Source organism: Manis javanica, chromosome 13 (genome assembly GCF_040802235.1).
Source record: "Manis javanica isolate MJ-LG chromosome 13, MJ_LKY, whole genome shotgun sequence".
Classification (NCBI taxonomy): domain Eukaryota; kingdom Metazoa; phylum Chordata; class Mammalia; order Pholidota; family Manidae; genus Manis; species Manis javanica.
Window position 1 is genome coordinate 36,505,454 of NC_133168.1, and position 7,472 is coordinate 36,512,925.

Sequence of the window (7,472 nt, forward strand, 5' to 3'; positions counted from 1 at the left end):
GAACCCTGCCAAATTCTCCAATTGTCTTGCCAATGGTTTTCAGACCTGGGCAAGTTTGCTATGAATTCAATGTGACCAAAGAAAATGACAACAAACGTTCTATGGGGTGAAAGGGTTTATTACCCGGCTTGTTCTCCTGGTGGTAGGTGGAGCACTAGCATCTCTGCCTCTGCCCAGAGCACTGGGCCAGGCTCTCTATATAGTGCAATAATAGCTTGTTGCCTAAAGGTGTGGAAACAGTAGCCTGGCAACAGGCTAGTTAACATAATCAAGTTCAGTGAGGATCCTGACCATAGGAATCCCAACTTCCCCACACTGTCTCAAAAGGAAAACAAAAGCAGTCTTTATTGTCTTTTACCTTTATTGCCTTTTACATATGTAAAAGATTCCATGCAGACTACATTATAATTATCCCAAGTTGAATAACATAACTTACATAACTTAAACACTGATGCTATAGTTTTGAACATTTTGAGAACTTTCTGAAGTTGAAAATAAAATTATTTCTTTCACAGGAACCATCTGAGCTCAGCAGTTTCTAAGCCTGATTTGTTTTGAAGAGTATCACAGATGAATGGCGAATGTGGAGACAGTTGATCGAATCCCCTTTCTTGAATACAATCTTATAGGATGACACTTTGACAAAATACCATCTCCTCGACTGTTCTGTAGTCACATTCCATACTACTTAGCTCCCAGAAGGCTGAAGAATAAAAAAGCCAAAGGAGGAAAGAGACTATACCTGCTGAAAGATTGCTCTTTTTGTTATTTCATTTCTGATTACACTGATACAACATCTATCTAGTTGTTAGCTAACGTGGTATTTCACATAATGTAATTATCAATAGCATTCGCATTCTTATTTATAATATTTAATTTTATTTTCATTTTGTCATTTTTCCTTCATAGAATAATACAGATCATTTCAAAGTAAAGCATATATACACATTCACATATTTCAGATTAAAGAATGTATTATAATAGCATATATAATACATATGTAATATAAAATAAATTAACTCACACTAAGTATACACATAAACTACTAGGAATTTCCTTCCCCTTTCCCTCTACAGCCTCCCTGCTTTCCTGGATACTCCCAGCTCATTTCCCATTCTTCGTCAAAGCTCAACTTCCATGAGAATCAAAGCATCTTCAGAACCTGTCAGTGTTCTCTACAGGATGATTCTCTGTCCCTCTCATCCATCCTTCCTGGATCAATCAGCTCCATGTACTGAAAATTTCAGCTGTTGATTAGTTACGTCACTCTCAATTTTAGCTCCCATTACTCATGGGATAATTTCAAAGTTCATGTGCATGGCCTTCCAGCAGGTCGAGACAAGGAGAGGCCAACAAGGCACCGGGGCCCAAATTCGAAGAAGGACCTGGAGAAAAGAGTTTCACTTTTCCACTGTATTTTAGCAAAATATTCTCTTCTTTCTAAAGCCACATGTTCCATCTATCGCTGTAACAATCAGCTAGCACTTACAACATAATTGGAATACATTCCTACCTTGCTCAGAGATCTGAGTGACTAGGATAAAACATAAATACCTAAAGTTGTACCTGGTTTTTAAATTTATGGCCAAAGTTATCAAATTCTGCTACATTAAATAATTTGCTTTCTTGGTTTGCAAAATGAATACATGATACTTTCTTTCCTCTTTGGAACCCTCAACAACATTCTGTCCCATGACTCTACCAGCCCCAGGTAATGACCTGCAATTCAGAAAGCTACCCTCACTGGTGTCCCCCTCAGTGACCTCCCTCCTTAAGAGAAAAATTGCGGAGTGTAGACTGTGTCCACTCCTATTAGAGATCAGTCCCTCCACTCATGGTCAGAGTCTGTTTTAATCAACCCCAGTGTGCCTTAGATGGTGGTGATTTTGACTCCACAAGGCATTTGGAGCCATCTAGAGTTACTTTTGGCTGGGGCTCTGGTGGTGCTGCTGGTTTGGAGGCCCATGAGTCTGGGATGCTCTTAGATACACTTCTGTGCCCAGAGCAGCCCCTGCCAAAGAGAACTAATTGGTTCAAAATGTCACTAGTGCTCTTGGAAACTTTGTTCTCTCCTCAGAGATTTGGTGTGAGCAATAATTTCCTTTTACCAATTCATCATCAATTTCTTTTTGTTTCCTTATCATTGTCATTGCCACTTAAACAAGTTGTCATGACATTGAGGTACTGAGTTAACCTAACTTGTTGACTCTAATATTAAGCCTTTGAGTTTTGTTAGAAAAATCAATACCTGCATTATTTAGGGTTTTCTCTAATGGTACAATGGGCATGTGAGATACTGTTGCTTCCTCTTTCTGGCTTCTCCTTATCTGTCTAACCTCTAAGTGCTGATCCTGGAAGTGTCTACCTGGCCTTCTCCTCCTCTCCCTCTGCACATAATTACATAGTAATACTATCTAAAAGTACAGCTTTAAATAAAATGTATATGGTAGCTTCTCATTTTAATTAAGATGATATGAACTTCTGAGTTTTCCTATACTAATAACTTGCATGATAGTCTACCGAAAGAGGCATGACCTTTTACACTGAGATGCCACTGTCACTTTGATATAAGCAAACAGATGTATGACAAGCAGTAATTCTCAAATCATAGTTAGAAAAATGAAGCGTCACAGCAAGTGACTGAAAGTGACTTCTTTCCTTCATGTATCATTCTTTGTAGAAGTGCCATTCATTTCTTTACAGAAATATCAATAATCATTGATACTTATTTGATATAATAAACACTTTGTTGTTATCAGACAAGTGCCATGGCTGCAGGGCACTCTTTTCTGGGCAGTGTGGGTCACTGAGGGACTAGAGGAGCACAGAAATACCAAGAATCCATCAGATCATTTCCCGTCATAAAAGGTTGTCTCTGGGCACTGCACATGCAGGGGGCAGGTGGATGAAACATTCTCTTTACATGAACCAGATGTTCACCAAGAGGCAAAACAGCAGATACATATGTCAATTCTCAATAAAGATGCAAGGCATGCGGTTCACCGAGTGACCCTGAATATTCTGTACACACAGAGAAAAAGGCCCTTAAATATGGGCTGGACAGATATGAATGACATTTTGTATACCTGTAAGATTAGCTTGTATACCTGTTGTTAAGGAATTATTTCTTCTAGTTAATTATCATAAACAATGTTTTAAGTGAACTTTCTATTCCTTCCATGTAAAAAATACTTGAAAAATAACCTGCGTGAGCCAAGCAGTTTCATTTTCTTCTGTCATTAAGGAAGATGTAGAGTATACACTGACGGATAAGAAAAACACATTTTGAGTTTTATTTTTGTACTGATATGTTTTAGTAAGGTTTTCCAGTTCTCATGAAATTCTGTACTTTTGAAGCATTTTCACCTGCATTAGCTACTCATTGCAGGGGAAATGAATGATGTTGCTCTCTCCAACTGGGAAGTTAAGAAGACTTATATCCTGAGGTGGGTCTTGAAGTGTGATTGGCAGTCTAGGCCAAGCAGGGAGGGAGAGGCATTGAGGGAATGAGAAACATGAATACAAAGGTGACAGCTCAGCATGTACAACATGGTTGGGAGGTTATCGATACTAACAGTGGGTCCCATCCAACTGAAGGGCCTTTGTGGGAAATGATGATGGAATGAAAGCAACACAAACAATGATTCCCTCCTTTTCCTGCAGATTATTTATGTGTACAGGAACTCTAAAGATGTTATGTGCTCATTTTTTCATTTTTCAAACATGAATGAGAGCACTGGAACCATCAGCCAATATGGAGGAATTCATGGAACACTTTTTAGAAGGAAAAGGTAACTGAGTTTATAAACTAGTGGAAGTTCAGACCTGTGGGATGTTTTTCAGCTTAGCGAATTTGGCAGAGGGAAAAAACTCATGAAATGGAGTAGAATGGGTTCAGTGGGCAATTTATCATGCTATGGATGGGGTCACCTTGATGACAATGTCCTGCTATTCATACAAATTCTACTCACTGTCACCCAAACTGAACATATTGTCAAGATCATAAACTCACAGTGCAAGGGAATATTTACATTTAACCATGAAAGGAGCATGAACAGGTTAGGAACTCAGAAGTTCTGTTCCAGCTCAGCTGAGAAGGGAGCTCAGTGTAGATCACAGTAGGTTGGGGCTTTGGCAGAACATAGTGCATGTGAAAACTTCCAGAACCTTCTATGGGACAAAGCTCTGTTCCACATAGTTTTCTGAGAAGTCAGTGTAGCTTGTTGAGCAGGAGCAAGGCCTGCTGAGATAGAGATGATGGGCTGGCACAGAAGTAAGCTTAGCTTCTGCACCTCTGTGCAGAGCTGAGGGGACTGCTCAGGGAGCCTACAGTGTCCATTGAGGGGAGCAGCTCTATGCATCCTTGGGGTCAGTGGGAGGAGTAGGTCAGAGAGGATTTCTTCCTGATTGTTGTTTAATTTTTTCCAACTGAATCCAACTTAAAAATGCTTTTATTTTTATGTAATATATGTTTGAGAGAAAAAATATTCTTTAATGCATGTGATAGTTTTCTGGTGACAGCAGAATGATTTCCTCTTGATCACATGAAAGGGAACAATCTGAACTCTAACAAGAGTTCCTTTTCCTTATTTTGTTACTAAGCATTCCTACACCTCATAAGAAGGCTATAGCTTATTTCCCAACCTGTTCAACATATTTGCCTAAATTCTTGTCTATCTTCCTACAGTATTTGGAAGCCTTTGGTCTGACCATATCAAAGGTTGGTATGAGCACAAAAGTCACTTCAACATTCAGTTCATAATGTATGAGGACATGATAAAGGGGAGAAGAAATTATATTTCTGATTTAACCCAAGGGGCAATCCAGCCTGACGTAATGAATTGATGATTCGTGTCTAGAATTCTCAAATGACAATATGGAATTAGAGATCTAAGAGGCAGTGTTACAGGAGAATTTTTGCTCTATCATTTCCATATTCTATTCACTAGGTTTTCATTTATAGTTATGGACTTAAATTTCCTTTCGAAAAATAATATGTGTGATTTGAAGGCATATGAGAGCCTGTATATGCTTGGTTATTTTGAACCAGAATTTTTCTCTCTCAGTCATGCTTTATTCATTCTATTTCTGCAGTATTCATCCTTCTATCATTCTGGATTTAATTTATCACACTTGGATGCATTTGTTGTGAAATTTAATCCTTTGTCCCTTATGTAGAGTAGTCCTGATAGGAATATTTAAAACAAAATGTCTGTGTTTCATTAGGAAGAACGCAGCTCCCAATATCATTCAATTGTAACTGGTTTGAAGCATAAGGACTTCTGTTTTTTGTTGATGAAATCTAGGGGCTGACTGTACAGGGTGGGTATGGCAGCTAAAAGACATCATGAATATTCCAAAATTTTTCTATTTTCTCTTTTATCATCTTTGGTGTAATATTGCTGCTCACCCTCATAGTTTCAAGGTGGTACCATGGCTCCATTCTCATGTCCTCCTGGGAATAATAGCACCTAAAGTGGAAATAGAAAGAAATGGGACATAAAGGACTTTTTCCCTTGCTCTGTTCCCAGCTTTACCCCAGGAGGAAAGTCAATCTTAGGAACTTCTATTTGACTTCTTCTCTCTGTTTCAACGTCAAAAATGCATTCAATGTCAAAAGTGAGGACACTACAAGGGATCTTTTAGCAAGAAAGAAGAGGAAGAGCAGAAATGCAGGCAACAGCTAACAGCTGCACCAGCTGAATGTTCATCACTGGCTTTGGGTAAAGTCCATCCCTAGGTGATGATAGAAGGCTAGGCTCTACTGTTGAGTCTAAATCAGCTGCCAAGAATGATTTCAGTATCTGGCTGGCTTTGAAGCCCTCCTCACAATAGAGCTTCCTCCAGTGCCTCCAGTCAGTTTTGTTCTTATCATCCCAGGCTTGTTCCCAGCTACCAGCAGGAAAATTGAACATCCAACATGTTTGTGACCTCTCACACGTTCCAGGCAACTGCCTTATTACATATACTGTTCCACTTGTCAAGAACAGAGAAATTCTGCTTTGTCTTCCTAGAAAAGCCTATTTCCATTTAAGAACTGGAACAAATTCTCTTCTTCCTTGAAACTTTCTCTGAAAACTGTTTCCTACTTAACTCTCTCTGCATAAAACTTTATATTCAATTCCTAGCTCTGATTCCATTCTATCCCTCTTTTCACTTGCCCCATCACCTAGGATTATGTCTGATATGTAGTAGCTATTCTCACAAACTTTGCCTACTGAACACAGATTAAGTGAAATATGACCACTTCAGAAATAAACAAAAGTGAGGAATAAAACTCAAGATGGAAGAACATTAGTTTACCAAGAAGGAATAGGGAAATCTCTTCTCACTGTGTAATTCTGAATTAATAACCAGACTAAGCAGCTACATTTTTGTTCCATGATGTGACAATTATATACATTTAGTTTGTAGTAATTTGCATAATGTACCAGTCTATGATTTATTTCAGGATCTTAGAACTGCTATCTTGAAAGTCAGCAAATATTTGGGGAAGGAGCTGAGGGAGGAGGACATGGATGTTGTTGTGAGGCAGGCCACGCTTGAGAACATGAAGGGTCACCCACTTGCTAATTTTGAAAATTCACTAAAAGCACGACCACGCTAAAAGAATTCATGGGTGTTTCCTTCACAAAGGTGAAAAGTTCAGCAATGTCTGTTTTAGTCTGAGGTGAAAATGAACCAACATTCTCTGTTCTTCTTGCCAGAGTTTCCCGAATGGAACTTTCTTGTCCCCTTCCCTTCCCAGATGGTTGATTTTCCATGATACGCTCCATGCTCTTCCTGAGAATGCATCATTTGGTCCCTGAAGTTATCAGAGGAGTAACCTACAATCCAAAGGTGTTTGCATGGCCCCTAAAAATCTACCAGTGCCTAGCACAGTGCCTGCCACAAACTGGGTGTACATTGAGTGTTAGACCCTTTCCCTTCATGAAAATGGCCACGGTTCTGATGATGAGTTAATGATGGATCTTTCATCCATCACTGGCTACTTTTGTATTTCCACAGAATTTTCTGAATATCAGCATTCATCAGAGTGAATATCAGCATGCATTTGTTATCAGGAGTGATTATTACATGTCTTATATCACTCTAGAATTTCATATTATACAAATTTATGGGAATATCTCTTTTGTCTGTCCTGTTCAGTGAGATTTTAGATCGAATGGAATTGTTACACAACTCATACATTAGAACCTATTAAATTTTCATTTTTTGCAATCATTCCAAATTATATTTTATGATCTTTTAACTGAGGATGAGTAGATTGTGTAATACCAAATTGTAGATACAGATTTTTCCTTAATTATCGCATTGGGTGCCTCTATGTCAATTACCAAAAATACTGACTTATTTTCTTGACTTTTTGTATCCATTTGTCTCTTCGGTGTATCTTTCACCTTCTCTTAAAAAACGGAAGTGGTTGTAACACGGAGCCAACCTGAAGAGGGGGTGTGCCCTTTCCCTTCAGC

At 38.7% G+C, this 7,472-nt stretch overlaps 1 pseudogene; it reads left to right on the forward strand.

Moving 5' to 3' along the window:
• The first annotated feature begins 429 nt into the window (after positions 1-429).
• On the forward strand, positions 430-6,607 carry LOC108394646 (amine sulfotransferase-like; annotated as a pseudogene).
• The last annotated feature ends 865 nt before the right edge of the window (positions 6,608-7,472 follow it).